Genomic DNA, 16,883 nt, shown 5'->3' with positions numbered 1-16,883 from the left:
AATCAGTGCTTGAGACTCAAAGGATTTGGTAGCAAAGGAAATCGTAACATCAAAAGCGCAGACTTTTAATTTCGTAGAAGATGGAGAGGACTCCAGGGACCCTAACTTCACCTCTCCAGAACTAGTTAGGGCCTGGCATTTCCCGATTTCTTAGGGCAAGAACTGAGCATATGTGTGGAATCAGCACAATAGATACAAAGTCTATTCTTTACTCTTCGGTTCCTCTCCTCTGAAGTTAATTTGGAACGTCCTATCTCCATGGGGATCACAGAAGATGAAGCTGGACGAAATTGAGGGGTTGAGCGAAGAGGTGCTTTAACTGAAGTTGTTTTCTCAGATTCCCTTTCACGAAACCTCATGTCTACACGATGGCAAAGAGAAATCAAATCTTCTAATGACGTAGGAAGCTCTTGGGTAGTCAGTGCATCTTTAATTTTATCGGAGAGCCCCTGCCAGAAGGCGGCAATTAATGCTTCAGTGTTCCACTGAAGTTCAGAGGCTAATATCCTAAATTGAATGACGTACTGGCCTACTGTACGAGAACCCTGACGTAAACGAAGAATGCTGGAAGCAGCGGAGGTCACACGACCTGGTTCATCGAACACACTTCGGAACATAGAAATGAATTTGGCACTATCTTGTAATACAGGATCGTTTCTCTCCCACAGAGGGGAAGCCCAAGCCAGAGCTTGTCCAGAAAACAATGAGATAAGATAGGCCACTCTGGAACGATGGGTAGAAAAATTTTGAGGTTGGAGCTCAAAATGAACTGAGCATTGATTGAGAAAACCCCTACAAGTTTTGGGGTCTCCATCGTATTTTGACGGAGTAGGCAGGTGAAGCGTGGAAGCCGTAGACACCTGGGATGGCACTGGGGAAATGGAGGAAAGCACAGGAGCTTCAACATTAGCTGTAACGGTCTGTCCAGATGTTCCTTGGGAGGCTAACGACTGGTAACATTGAAGTAACAGCTGTTGGCGAGCATCCTGTTGCTCCACACGGGTGACCAGATGCTGCAGCATCTCTTTGGCTGTAGGTTCCGTATCTGGGTCTGTCATGGCCTGATCTTACTGTCACGGGCACTAGGAGTCTTTACCCAGGGATCACCAGGTGATAAGCTTACCAGAGCAGTATAGATGGTAATATGGTACTCTGGTAGCGGGGTGATCACGGAACAGGAGACAGCAGATGATAGAGATGCTCGGGAAAGTCTATGACTAGCAGCACTGGTAATATATATGTAGTAATACACGAGGAACTGAATGGACAAAGGACACGTGAGGGTAGTCAGTGGTCTGCGGTAGCAAGTTGTACCACTGCTATAGTGAGGAGGAATGTCCAACAGAAACGAGGAGGTGATGAGAGTCAGCGGTCTGCGTTTAGCAAGTTGTACCGCTGTCTGGGTGAAGGAATGGAATCCAGGTGGAGGTATCCGGGGAGTCAGTGGTCTGCGTTAGCAAGTTGTACCACTGCTATGTGAGAGGACACTGGAACAGGTGACACAGGAAACAGGGATCAGTGGTCTGCCTCTAGCAAGTTGTACCACTGAAAATATATGTGAGGAGGAGCACGGGGAGAGACTGCAATACAGAGGATACACGGGCACCTTGAACTTGATCCACAATGACATGCACAATATAGTAATGACTGAACAGCACTGCAATAATACAAAGTCACAGAAACTATCCGGGCAAAAGATAACACAGTCAATGATGGCAAAAGTCTCAGCAGATAGTAAGCTCCAGAGGAGAACAACTCAGTCCAGCAAGATATGCAATACACCAGCACAGTCAATGAGAAGTATGCATACCATGGTTCAGGAGCAGGCTGTCAGACAGGAGTGCAGAGATACCTGAACGGATGGAGGCCGGCAGGATGCAAAGTCCCTGGAGGGTGAAGCGGTAATCAAGTAGGTGCAGCGCACAGGTAGGTAGACCAGCAGGGATAGCACAAATACTCAGGAAGCCGTAGTATGTAGAACTGGACTCCTGGAGGACCCTGAAGAGTAGCGATGATCTAGACGAGATGAAAGCAGCGAGGCGTAGATCCGATGCAGACTGGCGAGTAGACACCAGCAGGAACACTGAGAAGCACGGGGAGCGGATCAGCTGCTGCAGACACGAGTAGAACTGAGGAGTAGCAGCCAGCAGGACTCTGCAGGCACACGGAGGCAGCGGATAGAAACCAGCAGGTGCAGCCACGATGAAATACGGGAGAGTAGAGCTGAGCTGGAACTGTTGATCACGGAGAGCAGCGGATAGGAATCAGCTGGTGCAGTCTCGAGGAAACACAGGAGAGTTGAGGTGAGCTGAAGACTGTAGCGCACGGAGGCAGCGGATAGGAATCAGCTAAACAGTCACGATGAAACACAGGAGAGTTGAAGGTGAGCTGAAGACTGTAGCGCACGGAGGCAGCGGATAGGAATCAGCTAAACAGTCACGATGAAACACAGGAGAGTTGAAGTGGTCTGAAGACTGTAGTGCACGGAGGCAGCGGATAGGAATCAGCTAAACAGTCACGATGAAACACAGGAGGGTTGAAGTGGTCTGAAGACTGTAGTGCACGGAGGCAGCGGATAGGAATCAGCTAAACAGTCACGATGAAACACAGGAGGGTTGAAGTGGTCAGCGCTGAATACACGAGGAAACACAGGAACACCTTCAGAGGCTCATGGGGAATGAGACTCCAAGATCAGGCAACGAGGTATGGAACTCAGGTGCTATAAATAGGGAGTGTTGCCTGATCAGCCAATTAACTAAAAGGAACATGAACTGAAGGTTTGAAAGGGCTGCACATGCGCAGACCCTCAGGATGGTGGACGGCCACGGTTCCTAAACACACGGGAAGAAGCACTCAAAGTCTGGTGAGTGACAGTACCCCCCCTTTTAAAGGTGGGCACAGAACACCTGGAACCGGGCTTGTCCGGATTTTTGGAATAAAACTTCTTAAGAAGAGCTGGGGCGTTGAGATCTTCAGCTTTGATCCATGAACGCTCCTCAGGACCAAAGTCCTTCCAATGAACGAGGAAACGGAGAACTCCTCGCGAAATTTTTGCGTCCAATACATGAGTAATCTCGAAATCTTCCTCCTGATGAACTTGAACTGGCTGAGGTGCTGAAGGAGGAGCCGAGAAACGGTTGATGATGAGAGGTTTGAGCAAGGACACATGGAAGGCGTTGGAAATGCGAAGGTTCTTAGGAAGTAGAAGTTTGAAACAAACTGGATTTATCACTTGAATGATCCTATATGGACCAATAAAACGGGGAGCGAATTTCATAGATGGGACCTTCAAACGAATATTTTTGGTAGATAACCAGACACGATCTCCAATTTTCAGTGGTGGAATAGCCCGCCTCTTCTTATCTGCGAAAGACTTATATTTGGCAGATGTATTCTTTAAACAGGTTTTGACCTGAGACCAAATATTTTTGAAGGTCTGACAAACAGTCTCTACAGCAGGAACTTGGGTGGGAGGGAGGGCAGGAAATTCCGGAAAAGACGGATGGTGACCGTAAACCACAAAGAATGGAGATTTGGAAGATGACTCATGGTACATGTTGTTATGAGCGAATTCAGCCCAAGGAAGCAATTCTACTCAGTTGTCTTGATTGGCTGATGAGAACATCCTTATAAAGGTCTCGAGATCTTGATTGACCCGTTCAGTTTGTCCGTTTGATTGAGGATGGTAGGAAGATGAGAGTGCTAATCGTATGCCCAAGGTTTTACAAAGGGCCGGCCAGAATCTGGAAACGAATTGTACTCCTCTATCTGACACAATCTCAGACGGACATCCATGAATACGAAAGATTTCCTTGACGAAATGTTCAGCCAGAGTAGACGAGGAAGGCAAACCAGACAAAGGGACAAAATGAGCCATCTTCGAAAATCTGTCTACCACTACCCAAATAGTATTACAATTTTTACTAGGTGGCAGATCAGTAACAAAGTCCATACTAATATGGGTCCAGGGCTTGGACGGAATGGGTAGTGGTTGCAGCAACCCCGCTGGAGTTCTGCGGGAGGATTTAAACTGAGAACACAATTCACAAGCAGCTACAAACTCTTTGACGTCTCTCCTCATCGAGGGCCACCAGTAACTTCGAGAGAGAATCTCAAAGGTCTTGCGTTCACCAGCATGTCCAGAAAAACGAGAAGAATGGAACCACGAAAGGATTTTCCTCCTAAGAGTAGGAGGCACGAGGGTCTTCCCAAATGGTAGCACTTTAGTGGAAGAAGCAGCCAGCGAGATACATTTGGGGTCTAGTATAGAATGGTTGGGAACCTCTCCAACGTCAGAGGACGTCACGAAAGCTCGGGACAGAGCGTCAGCTTTCTTGTTCTTGGCAGCTGGTTTGAAGGTTATGATTAATTCGAAACGGGAAAAGAAAAGAGACCATCTTGCTTGACGAGGATTCAAGCATTGGGCAGACTGTAGGTATGACAAGTTCTTATGATCCGTGAAAATCGTCACAGGGTGACGAGCTCCTTCCAATAAGTATCTCCACTCCTCTAATGCAACTTTGATAGCCAGCAACTCCTTGTCCCCGATAGTGTAATTTTTCTCCGCAGGCAGGAGACCCCGAGAGTAAAAGGCACAAGGATGGAATTTTTGTTGCTCCGATAGTTGGGAGAGAATGGCTCCTAAGCCAACATTAGAGGCATCTACTTCTAGGAAGAAGGGAAGTGTCACATCAGGCTGTCGAAGAATGGGAGCAGAGGAGAAGGACTCTTTAAGAAATTGAAAGGCTTGGAGGGCCTCAGATGACCATTGCTTCGTATTGGCCCCTTTACGAGTCAGGGCCACAATAGGAGATGCAATGGACGAGAAGTCTTGAATGAAGCGTCTATAGTAATTGGCAAAACCTAAAAAACGCTGGATAGCACGAAGAGTAGTTGGCTGGGGCCAATGTAATACAGCATTCACCTTTTCTGGATCCATTTGTAGGCCAACTCCGGAAACAATATACCCCAAAAATGGAATCTGGGGCAACTCAACATTTTTCTAGTTTGCAGAATAATGAATTTTTCCGGAGTCTGGAAAGGACCTCTGCCACATGTTGGTGATGAGAAGGCAGGTCCTGTGAAAAGATCAATATGTCGTCCAGGTAGACAACGACACATACATATAACAAGTCCCGAAAGATCTCATTAACGAAGCCCTGGAAAACAGCGGGGGCATTACACAACACGAAAGGCATTACTAGATATTCATAATGCCCATCTCTGGTGTTGAACACTGTCTTCCATTCGTCACCGGGCCGGATTCTAATTAAATTATAGGCACCACGAAGATCCAACTTGGTAAAGATCCGAGCTCCCTTGATGCGATCAAATAACTCAGTGATCAACGGAATGGGATACCGATTTTTAATAGTAATGGCATTGAGTCCACGAAAATCTATGCAGGGGCGTAGTGATCCATCCTTCTTTTTTACGAAGAAGAACCCGGCTCCAGCGGGAGAGGTGGAAGGTCGAATAAACCCTCGCTGGAGATTCTCTTGGATGTAATCAGATGTAGCTTGAGTTTCAGGTAACGAAAGTGGATACACCCGACCCCTAGGAGGAGTCTTGCCAGGTAGAAGATCGATCGGACAATCCCATGAACGATGAGGAGAAAGACGTTCAGACTGAGCTTTATCAAAAACATCGGCAAATGAAGCATACTGAGGAGGAAGTCCCGGTGAGGAAGATAAGATGGAAGATTGCTGTATTTTAAGAGGAATGACTTGAGAAAGACAACGATGATGACATTCAGCTCCCCAAAACGTAACTTGAGGAGTGCGCTAGTCAATCTGGGGAGAATGACATTGAAGCCATGGAAGGCCTAAGACAATCGGACTTGTCGTAACAGGAAGAATTAAAAAACAAAATCTCTTCATGGTGTAGCACACCAATCTGAAGCGTTACTGGAGACGTACTCTGGGTGATGAGACCATTGATGAGACGTGATCCATCTATAGCAGTCACAGTAATCGGTGTTTTCAAAGTAATCACTGGTAGGGACCATTGATTCACTAGGGATTTAGAAATGAAATTTCCTGCTGCTCCAGAATCAATCAGTGCTTGAGACTCAAAGGATTTGGTAGCAAAGGAAATCGTAACATCAAAAGCGCAGACTTTTAATTTCGTAGAAGATGGAGAGGACTCCAGGGACCCTAACTTCACCTCTCCAGAACTAGTTAGGGCCTGGCATTTCCCGATTTCTTAGGGCAAGAACTGAGCATATGTGTGGAATCAGCACAATAGATACAAAGTCTATTCTTTACTCTTCGGTTCCTCTCCTCTGAAGTTAATTTGGAACGTCCTATCTCCATGGGGATCACAGAAGATGAAGCTGGACGAAATTGAGGGGTTGAGCGAAGAGGTGCTTTAACTGAAGTTGTTTTCTCAGATTCCCTTTCACGAAACCTCATGTCTACACGATGGCAAAGAGAAATCAAATCTTCTAATGACGTAGGAAGCTCTTGGGTAGTCAGTGCATCTTTAATTTTATCGGAGAGCCCCTGCCAGAAGGCGGCAATTAATGCTTCAGTGTTCCACTGAAGTTCAGAGGCTAATATCCTAAATTGAATGACGTACTGGCCTACTGTACGAGAACCCTGACGTAAACGAAGAATGCTGGAAGCAGCGGAGGTCACACGACCTGGTTCATCGAACACACTTCGGAACATAGAAATGAATTTGGCACTATCTTGTAATACAGGATCGTTTCTCTCCCACAGAGGGGAAGCCCAAGCCAGAGCTTGTCCAGAAAACAATGAGATAAGATAGGCCACTCTGGAACGATGGGTAGAAAAATTTTGAGGTTGGAGCTCAAAATGAACTGAGCATTGATTGAGAAAACCCCTACAAGTTTTGGGGTCTCCATCGTATTTTGACGGAGTAGGCAGGTGAAGCGTGGAAGCCGTAGACACCTGGGATGGCACTGGGGAAATGGAGGAAAGCACAGGAGCTTCAACATTAGCTGTAACGGTCTGTCCAGATGTTCCTTGGGAGGCTAACGACTGGTAACATTGAAGTAACAGCTGTTGGCGAGCATCCTGTTGCTCCACACGGGTGACCAGATGCTGCAGCATCTCTTTGGCTGTAGGTTCCGTATCTGGGTCTGTCATGGCCTGATCTTACTGTCACGGGCACTAGGAGTCTTTACCCAGGGATCACCAGGTGATAAGCTTACCAGAGCAGTATAGATGGTAATATGGTACTCTGGTAGCGGGGTGATCACAGAACAGGAGACAGCAGATGATAGAGATGCTCGGGAAAGTCTATGACTAGCAGCACTGGTAATATATATGTAGTAATACACGAGGAACTGAATGGACAAAGGACACGTGAGGGTAGTCAGTGGTCTGCGGTAGCAAGTTGTACCACTGCTATAGTGAGGAGGAATGTCCAACAGAAACGAGGAGGTGATGAGAGTCAGCGGTCTGCGTTTAGCAAGTTGTACCGCTGTCTGGGTGAAGGAATGGAATCCAGGTGGAGGTATCCGGGGAGTCAGTGGTCTGCGTTAGCAAGTTGTACCACTGCTATGTGAGAGGACACTGGAACAGGTGACACAGGAAACAGGGATCAGTGGTCTGCCTCTAGCAAGTTGTACCACTGAAAATATATGTGAGGAGGAGCACGGGGAGAGACTGCAATACAGAGGATACACGGGCACCTTGAACTTGATCCACAATGACATGCACAATATAGTAATGACTGAACAGCACTGCAATAATACAAAGTCACAGAAACTATCCGGGCAAAAGATAACACAGTCAATGATGGCAAAAGTCTCAGCGGATAGTAAGCTCCAGAGGAGAACAACTCAGTCCAGCAAGATATGCAATACACCAGCACAGTCAATGAGAAGTATGCATACCATGGTTCAGGAGCAGGCTGTCAGACAGGAGTGCAGAGATACCTGAACGGCTGGTGGCCGGCAGGATGCAAAGTCCCTGGAGGGTGAAGCGGTAATCAAGTAGGTGCAGCGCACAGGTAGGTAGACCAGCAGGGATAGCACAAATACTCAGGAAGCAGTAGTATGTAGAACTGGACTCCTGGAGGACCCTGAAGAGTAGCGATGGTCTAGACGAGATGAAAGCAGCGTGGCGTAGATCCGATGCAGACTGGCGAGTAGACACCAGCAGGAACACTGAGAAGCACGGGGAGCGGATCAGCTGCTGCAGACACGAGTAGAACTGAGGAGTAGCAGCCAGCAGGACTCTGCAGGCACACGGAGGCAGCGGATAGAAACCAGCAGGTGCAGCCACGATGAAACACGGGAGAGTAGAGCTGAGCTGGAACTGTTGATCACGGAGAGCAGCGGATAGGAATCAGCTGGTGCAGTCTCGAGGAAACACAGGAGAGTTGAGGTGAGCTGAAGACTGTAGCGCACGGAGGCAGCGGATAGGAATCAGCTAAACAGTCACGATGAAACACAGGAGAGTTGAAGGTGAGCTGAAGACTGTAGCGCACGGAGGCAGCGGATAGGAATCAGCTAAACAGTCACGATGAAACACAGGAGGGTTGAAGTGGTCTGAAGACTGTAGTGCACGGAGGCAGCGGATAGGAATCAGCTAAACAGTCACGATGAAACACAGGAGGGTTGAAGTGGTCTGGAAACCACAGGAGGGTTGAAGTGGTCTGGAAACCACAGGAATCAGCAGCGCTGAATACACGAGGAAACACAGGAACACCTTCAGAGGCTCATGGGGAATGAGACTCCAAGATCAGGCAACGAGGTATGGAACTCAGGTGCTATAAATAGGGAGTGTTGCCTGATCAGCCAATTAACTAAAAGGAACATGAACTGAAGGTTTGAAAGGGCTGCACATGCGCAGACCCTCAGGATGGTGGACGGCCACGGTTCCTAAACACACGGGAAGAAGCACTCACAGTCTGGTGAGTGACAGCCAGATTTTTAGCGGATTGGAGTGTCCTATCATTCTTCTTTATGAATTATGTGGATCTGTATAATGGTTATATGTGGATCTGTATAATGGTTTGTATAATGGTTAATCAAATCGTACCATATCATTGTTAACCTTATGTTGCCATAAATCTGCGTTAGCATTGCAATGTCATATCAACTGATGACTACTAAACCTAAGTGTCCCTGCTGCTCATATTAATTTAGCTGCCCACTAATGATTAAGAATCAGGCTCTGTCTAAACACATAAGGCAACATAATGTTAACAATGATATGGTACGATATGATTAACCATTATACAGATCCACGCCAGCCATGTTATGTACTGGTTCTTTAATCTTTTTTTATTGTAGACCTATTTTTCAATCTCTATGAATTTGACCAGGGCACATATTTTTGGATCCATGGTATGCGTTTTTGATAGCAAACAAAACAGTAGGATATCACATCTGTGATTTACCCTCAATACCACAACAAACTATATTATCCAACAATTAAAGTGGTTTAGCTTCTGCAACTTTGTTACAATGTATTATTATTATTATTATATTATTATTATTATAAATTTTTAGGTGTCCGTAGCGCCGTACAGGGACAAACGAAATTACAATACGAGGTGAGACAGCACAGTACAGTAAACAATAAGCACAGTAACTCAGTGAGCTCAAAGCACAGCCAGGGGCGGGGGGAGGGGAGAGGGGAAGGTCTGCATACGACGGAGCCCAAGAGGGAGGGCACGGATGATAGGGAAACCCCCAGAGGGGAGAGGAGGGAGCAAGAGGGGACGGGGGGGAGAGAGTCCTCGAGGAGGAGGGCTAGGTAGCTGGAGAGCAGAGTTAAAAGTGGTGAAAAGTGGTAAAAGTGGTGAAGACAGGAGGAGAGATGACCCTGCTCCAAGGAGCGTACAATCTAAGGGGTGGGGTAGACAGACAGAGAGACACGGGGGAGAGAGGGAGAGAAGGAGGAACGGAGGATAAGCATAAGGGAAGGGGAATGAAGGGGAGGAGGCAGAAGAAAAGGTAGGAAGTTAAGTGGGAGACTGGAAGGCTTTAAGAAAAAGGTGGGTTTTTAAAGCCCGTTTGAAACTGGACAGATTAGGGGAAGTTCTGATGGAGGGAGGGAGCTTGTTCCAGTGGAGGGGGGCAGCGCGGGTGAAGTCTTGGATACGCGCATGGGAGGAGGTGATCAGGGGGGAAGAAAGACGACAGTCATTGGCAGATAGGTGAGGGCGGGATGGAGCATGAATAGAGAGGAGGGTGGAGATGTAGGGTGCAGTGGAGTTGGCGAGGGCCTTGTATGTAAGAGTGAGAAGCTTGAAGAGGATTCTGTAGGGGAAGGGGAGCCAGTGAAGGGATTGGTAGAGGGGGGAGACAGACGAGGAGCGGCGAGAAAGAAAGATAAGCCTAGCGGCTGTGTTAAGTACAGATCAAAGGGGAGCGAGATGAGATTGGGGGAGGCCAGTGAGGAGAAGGTTACAGTAGTCCAAGCGGGAGATGATCAGAGAGTGAATAAGACATTTGGTGGCATCTTGGGAGAGGAAGGGCCGGATGCGAGCGATGTTACGCAGCTGGAAGCGGCAGGATTTAGCAAGAGAGAGAATGTGGGGCCTAAGGAGAGAGAGGAGTCGAGGATGACACTGAGGCAGCAAAATTGGGGGACAGGGGAGAAAGAGGTGTTGTCGACAGTGATAGAGAGGTCAGAAGGGGGCGAGGTGTGAGGGGGAGGAAAGACTATGAGTTCAGTTTTGGCGAGGTTTAAGTTTGAGGAATCGAGAGGACATCCAGGAGGAGATGGCAGAGAGGCAGGCAGACACCCTAAAGAGGAGGGAGGGAGAGAGATCAGGAGAGGAGAGGTATAGTTGAGTGTCGTCAGCGTAGAGGTGGTAGTTGAGGCCGTAGGAGCTGATGAGTTCACCCAGGGAAGAGGTGTATAGAGAGAAGAGTAAGGGTCCCAGAACAGAGCCCTGAGGGACCCCGACTGGAAGGGTGAACGGGGGGGGGAGAGACCCAGAGGTGGTGACGGAGAAGGAACGGTTAGCAAGGTAAGAGGTGAACCAGGAAAAGACTGGGCCGGAGAGGCCAAAAGGACTGGAGGGTGTGGAGGAGGAGGGGGTGGTCGGCGGTGTCGAAGGCTGCAGAGAGATCAAGGAGGATGAGAAGGGAGAAGTGGCCCCTGGCTTTAGCAGAGAGGAGATCATTGGTGACTTTAGCCAGGGCAGTTTCAGTGGAGTGATAGGTGCGGAAACCAGACTGGAGAGGATCAAGGAGGGAATGTTCAGAATGGTAGGAGGAGAGAAGGCTGCAGACGAGCCTTTCGAGAATTTTGGAGGCAAAGGGGATACGAGAGCATGTTTGAAGGAGGAGGGGAAGATGCCGGTGGAGAGGGAAAGATTAAAGAGGTGGGCGAGGTGGGAGAAGGTTGTGAGGGAAAGGGAGCGAAGAAGGTGGGAGGGGATGGGATCCAGGGGACAGGTAGAGGGGGGGGATGAAATGAGAGAGTGGACTTTCTCGCCCATGGTAGAGCGGAAGGAGTAGAGGGGAAGGTGGCTAGGGGGGGAGGACGGAAGAGTGGGGGGGTGGACGAGAGAGTGGAGGAGGAGATTTCAAGTCGGATGGCCTCAATTTTAGAGGAGAAAAAGGAGGCGAAGTCGGAGGCAGTCAGGGAGGAGGGGGTGGGGCCAGGAGAGTGCTGAAGGTGGCGAAGAGGCGGCGGGGGTTAGAGGATTGGGACGAGATGAGGGATTTAAAAGATTGTTTAGTGAGTGAGAGGGCAGAGCTGTAGGATGAAAGGATGAATTTAAAGTGAGGGATTTTCTCCAGTGGCGTTCAGTGGTACGGGAGCATTTTTGGAGGAAGCGGGTAAATTTGGAGTGCCAGGGTTGGGGTTTGGAGCAGCGAGGGTGGACGGAGTGGGCAGAGGCGACCGCATCCAGAGCAGAGGTGAGGGTGAGATTGTAGAGGGGGACCGCCTGGTTGGGGCAGGCCAGGGAGGAAAGGGGAGAAAGGAGGGTATCGAGAGAGGAGGGCAGAGAGGCCGGGTCAAGAGCGTTGAGGTATTACTTGCAATTATGCATTCCCTATGTGTCTCATTCCTTCTATATATTAGATTATACACCAACATTGTGAGATAATTATTGCCATAGTTTGTCTTGATCAATAAATGTATTTTTTCTCTTTATATACATATTTTGCCATCTCTTAACAAATTATTGTTTATAATTTTTTTTCAAGAAGACTTATTTGATGCTCCATATACAAACTATATGTCCCTTATTAAACAATCTCCACTGTATGCCCCCCTCTTTTAGAGGTTATCTTTGGCTCTCTTCACATACGACTAATTACCTGGGATCATAAACTTTAGATGAGACATACGCGTTCAGATTGGATATTTCAGTATGATTTATTTCATCAAAGATCCTATAATAGTCATCTGATGTCTCACATCTCTTTTAACATATCCTGTCGGTTTACACGCTAAAAGTCTGTTTTTCTTTTTAGTTTACTTTTTTCCATCTTTTTCACTTATACTTACCTTTATTGTTTTTAATATTTCGCTTACATGTGATTTCTGGAATGAAGGCTTATCTTGCCCAATAAGAATTTTAATGTAGATTGAGATTTAGGAATTATACATACAATCTTTCATTGGTAATCAGTAAATTGGAGTGCCTTTGCTCATATACTTAGACCGTACTTCGGTCTTTTGTCCACACGTTTGGTCTTATATTGAAAGAGCCACCCCGCTATGCTATATTTAGTTTCCACTCTTTGTGCGATAATCACTCCTTTTTCTGTACTTCTTTATGAATTATAAAGAAATTGTACGCCCCGATTTTTGATTCTTAAGTACAGAAGTGATCTCTTCTTAATAGAGGTGCTTTCTTGAAAAAAATGCCCTATATTGTCTCCTCATAACAAATGGGAAATAATCCTCTTTTGATTTGAACCCCAATAATAGTAGTGCCCCAGTAAAGGATAATAATTTTGTCTTTTCTATTTGTTGGTGAAATACTTGATATTATCCAGGAGAGCACCCTAGGCCAACCATTGTTAAAGTAAAATAATTGTAGAAAGCTATTGACCATAGAGGGAATAAATACATACATGTAATAATAACACTACTGTACCAACGTACCAATGCCGGGGTCATCTTATGTCCTCTTTAGACTATGTAGGAACTTAGCAGAGTAACAAAAAACCTGGAGTTCTCCTGTTTATGTCTTACACATGCCATGTGTCAGGTGAGGGTCCTAAATAAAATATTAAATGTCAGGCCGCCAGATAAATATTAAACTGATAAATAGGACTTCCCCAGATAAAAAAAAACTGTGGTCATTTAGCCCAGTGGGTGGTAACTAGGCTCAGCAGACATTCTGTCAGGATGCTAACTTAACATATGCATTGCCTTGACCCTGCATGCCATTTCCTACTTTGAGTACTCTTTCTTTCAATAGGTACTGTAAAAACAAAGTATTCCCCCTCCCAGATGACAACCTGGTAGGCGAATGCAAAAGATGAAGGCTACGTATGCAGATATATACAAAAATTAACTTCAGAGAACATGCCCTCATATTTCTTATTTCGCTATCAGTGTGCCATTCCGTACTCAGGGGCAAAAAACACACAAGGGTTGTGAAGTATAATACCAACTATACAGGGAAACCGCATTAGTCACATGTCTTTTGTAATGATATTTGATATTGTTGTAATTCCCTACATATTTGGTACATAAATGTGCGGGAGGTTGTCATGCCTCTGAGATATGTCTTAGAAAAGTTAAGAAAAGTCAAAACTTTTGGAATATTAGTTGACACCTAGGGGACATTGCCCCTCTGAATGCCATCCCATTTCAGTTTGCTCTCACAAAACCGGGCACCACAGTGAGAATATTGGGCCAATCTGGTCTGTCAGTCAGTGGGCCAATTGGACGACATCGGCCCACCCAGTTATTAAATGCCGCCAAGTGGCTGGATCCAGCATTGTTTTGGTGACCAAAGAGGGAGGAGGAGGCAGCTACAGGAAATATGGAACAGATAGAGATCCTGTGACAACCCCTTCCACTACTTTGTGATAAGAATGGGAGGGTCTGGACACTATCTAAGATCAGGAAATGGGATTTTGACTATTGACTAACCATTATCCCAAGCACATCCCAAACCAGATTTGATGGCTATGGAACAGCAAGTGAGCTACTGCTAAGGTCATATTCTACGTCTATACCTGTTAACACCTAGATTCCATTCACGACCAATGAAAATAAATAATTTGGACAAATGAATATTTGATGGGGGAATATGTTTCTCCTTGGGGAGCACTGTTGCATTTAATCTATGGGGCATATTCAATTCTCGGCGGAAACGCCGAAAATCTCCCGGTCCCCTGAGCCACGAGCTGAAATCCAGCTAACTATTACCGTAATATCGGTAATAATTTTTTCGCGGCGCGGGAACGGAAGAATTGAATTTGCCCCATATGTGTTCACATTTGAAAATTTTCTCTTTCTTGCCTCCTTACATGTGTGATCCGTGAACATGGGCTGGTATATAGAGATATATGGTTCCAAACCTGCTGACCTCACAGTTGCTTAAACAGCCTGTCTGTGAAGGGACAGAATGTCAGCTCTTGGGGTCTCATTCTAATTGAAGAACCGTCCATCTCTTATGCCTGCCTCAGCATACAGATTATCACCTGTAAATGTATTTTCTGTAATTTCATCCCTTTTGTTTTTATAACTGTTACGCATTTATTATTTGTATGTCAATTGTTTGTTTTTATGTCCCAATGCCCTGTACCTTTGTTTATTAAATCTAGGATTTAATAAGATTTGTCCTTGAAACTCTAACAAATCCATTAGCCTTTTATGAAGAATACTGCTTGACCATGTTAACCCTTTGATTGCTGGTGTGTGCATTGCTAACCTGTGTTTAACAAGGAGCACTGTGTGCCAGTGTGGGACAGTATATTGGGGTCCTATTGCCCTCTTTTAATAGGTGGTGGCAGAACATAGGTGTGTATAGGTGTGAGAAGCACTGTTTGGGGCGATTTGGAAGATCTATAACCTGTGTGATAAGTGAGAGAAAAATTGAGCGCTTGAATCGTGTGTAACCCCATACAGTAAACACCCAAATTCATGGACGCTGGGAGCGAGTTTGTGACACCATATTTAGAATTTATTTCGACAAACACAGGTAAACATTTTACTAAATTAGTGACAGAGGGAGATCTCTATTAAATGAGTGTGAGTGTGTGTCTATATGTTCATGTGTCCCGTTATGTGTATGAGACATGTGAGAACTGGTGTGGGGAAGGTGGCCGTAGGGTCTTTATCCAGTTCTGGTTTCAGCTTCATCCAATCTTAGCCTGTTTCTCTATCCAATTTTCCTTTCTTTCCACTTGCTTTTTTCCCCTTCTGTCTTAAGGTAGTACACACTACAGGTATTTCACCTGATTATCGGGCCAACCACGCGATAAACTACTGTTAGGTATGATATCGTATTAGTGTGTATGCACCCACAATGATGTTTTATCGTTTCACACATCGTATGGTTTGATTTGATTTTATAAACACTAAAAATCTTGATAAACGATGTTGGACAAATTCTGAAGTGTGTATGCACTCAAGACCAGCAGCGTACACAGATCTCTATGGAGTTTACAGAGTGATGATCTTTTCAGCCGATGGTTATGACAGATGAAGAGCAGAGATCTGAAGGTAAATCTTGTAAAACGTATATAGTATGTACCAGGGCTGCCATCAGGGGGGTACAGCCAGTACAGCTGTGAGGGGCCCAGACAGACCTCTCCATCTGTCAGGGCTTCCAGGACTGTCCGGTCCCCTCAGTCTGACCAACCGTGCTGCCCCTTCTTCTGTGTGATGCTGCAGCTCCCAGGCTCTAATTGGTTGGGTGAGCGGCACGGTGACGTCATCACTGCGCGCCGCGCTCCCAGTCTGCAGCATCGTGGAGGAGAAGGTATATTAATCGGGTATTCAATTGATAGGGGAGGGGAAGGTCAGATAGAAAAGGGGACATTATATGTGGGGGGGGGGGGGAGAGTGGAACATTCACCCTGAGGGGAGGGGAGGAGAGAGGGGTACATTTAATTGGGGGAGGGTAAGATTTGCTGTGATTGCGGGGAGGGGAGATTGGGACATTCACTTTGGGGGAGGGGTACATTTGCTGTGATTGCGGGGAGGGGAGAGGGGGACATTTACTGTGATTGCAGGGAGGGGAACATTAACTGTGATGAGGGAGTGGGGGGAGGCATGTACTGTGATGAGGGATAGGGGGGATGTACTGAGATGATGCATAGGAGGCTCATGTATGGGGGAGAGGGGGGCTGCCAGATTAATTAGTACAGGGCCCCACAGTTTCTGATGGCAGCCCTGTTATGTAAACATGAATTGTCATGCTGATCGACCACTTCAGCTGTTGGTAAAATCGTTGACGATATCACATCTAGAGGAATTTTCTGTAGTGTGTACCCAGCCTAACACTTTAACCGGCTCCCCTTCACTTTTCGCTTCACTCTCATCCCATTTCCTTATGCTCTCAGTATCCTCCAATTTTCACTCCTTACTGCTTTCTCTCCTATTAACACTTTTTTTGTTTGCTGCACAGATCCTCCTCACTGCAGCCTCCTCGTCCTATTGACTGAGCAATCTGACTCAGCAGAGAGCTGGTAGCAGCTACGTGTGGGTCTGTGTCTCCTCGAGACACATGTAGATAGTCTGAGTTTGACTCTTTCAATGTTACAGTTGTCTTGTACCACTGCAAAGCATAAATGTGGTGCTATACGCAGCATTATTCTACAAACTGCTCTTAAAAAGTTTACTACAAGAATTTAAATTAAAACAGTCAATACGATCTTTATTACAGTTTACTTGTAGGTTACTGCAAAATATAATATATGCGTTTGTTCTATGCCACACACCTCAACATATATATATCGTTGTACTGCAGCATAA

Source organism: Mixophyes fleayi, chromosome 2, assembly GCF_038048845.1.
Source record: "Mixophyes fleayi isolate aMixFle1 chromosome 2, aMixFle1.hap1, whole genome shotgun sequence".
Classification (NCBI taxonomy): domain Eukaryota; kingdom Metazoa; phylum Chordata; class Amphibia; order Anura; family Limnodynastidae; genus Mixophyes; species Mixophyes fleayi.
The sequence above is the reverse complement of the archived record's forward strand: the minus strand, read 5'-3'. Positions refer to the sequence as shown.